This window comes from Octodon degus, unplaced genomic scaffold, assembly GCF_000260255.1.
Source record: "Octodon degus isolate 3935 unplaced genomic scaffold, OctDeg1.0 scaffold00294, whole genome shotgun sequence".
Lineage (NCBI taxonomy): Eukaryota > Metazoa > Chordata > Mammalia > Rodentia > Octodontidae > Octodon > Octodon degus.
The window spans coordinates 919,190-920,807 of record NW_004524870.1 but is presented as its reverse complement, the minus strand read 5'-3'; positions in this window follow the sequence as shown (position 1 = coordinate 920,807).

Here is a 1,618-nt window from a genome sequence, read left to right as displayed (position 1 = left end):
AATCTTGAATACATGAAAGATGTTTCAAGGGCAAGCATAAGAGGGTTGACAAAACCCAAACTAACTCAAACAGGTACATGACTTTTGGATATCTCGCTTTCAACTTGTCCAAAAATCTTTTTTTATATTAATTTTATTGAAAAAGAAGTAGCAATGAGAGAGTTTCAAAACAGGTTCGTAGGACAATTACAATAAGTAATACATTGCATATTGTTATCTTCATAGTAGTTATTCATAGTACAAGATGTAGACATGGTATCTTGTCTAAACATTATTAGTTCAAAACTTTCTTATTGAACTAAGAGAAAGTAGCTATATATCTATGCTAACTTTTTAATATGCATATATATAATTTTAAGCTTCAAGAAACTATTTTGATTAGTCTTTTACCATAAATTCCAGCTGAAAATCCTATCTATTGGTTTACATTTGACTGAAACCAGGAAGATTTTACTGTATATGTCTTAAAGCCTTGAAAAAATCTAGAAATTATAATCATTCCTAGGAGCTGCATAAGAAATGTATGACTGTCTCTTTCTCCTCCTCTTCTTTCTTCTCCTCCTTCTCCTCCTCTCTTCTTCTTCCTCCTCCTCTGTTTTCTTATCTTCTTCTTCTATCCTCAGTGAGACAGTTGCCCTAGATTTCACTGGCTTGGCTCAATCTTGTGATGCTTAGGCCTCAGCCTCTCAAAACTGGGATCATAGCAGGTGACAACACAGGTAAGAATGGTATCATGAGATTTACAACATTTTTAAAATTTTATTAGTAATTCTTTGTTTTTGTAATGCAGCTTTATTCACAGATATAGAAAAGAAAAAAATATGCATACGGAATATGAGATAAATTTTGATTGTTGAATTCTAGTTATTGACTCACTCAATAAATATTATCTCCTACTGTCAGATTCTGTGGTAGAAAATGAGATATATCACTGAATGTCGTTGACAACATATTAATGCTCTCTGAAAAATGACATGAACTATTGAAATATGGATGTCTACATATAATCATATAAGGAGGGTAGTCTAAGAACACAGAAGACAGATTTACTAGGGAAATATAAAATTAAGAAATATTTTGTTTAGGGCCAGCCAAATAGCTCAGCAGACTAAAGCACCTGCAAGCAGGCATAGGGGTTTGGGATTTGATCCTCTAGCAATTGAGACTGGGCAAGGTAGCACACACCTGCAATCTCAGCTTTTGGGAGGCTATAAACAGGCGGCTCACTATGAGCCCGATCTAGTAGTGAGACCCTAAACACTCTGTAGACCCTTCTGTAAAATACAAAAAAAAAAAGAAAAGAAAGAAAGAAAGAAATATTTTGTTTAAATGGGAATAGTCAAATGATCACATTGTTCCAAAACTCAATACTTAAATCAAACCAGCACATTGAAGAAATGTTCAGAAGAACTCATTACAAACAAAGAAATGTAGGGCCTGGGTATAAAGCTCACAGACACAGCACTTGCCTGGCAAGCATGAAGTCCTAGTTCAATTCCAAATATAAAAAAACAAAACAAAACAGAAAACAAAGAAAAGGGGTGAAAGAGTTACTTAGAAGATGACTTTTTAGTCTAATAAGTCATTAAAATAAAGATTATTAGCATATTATGGTCAT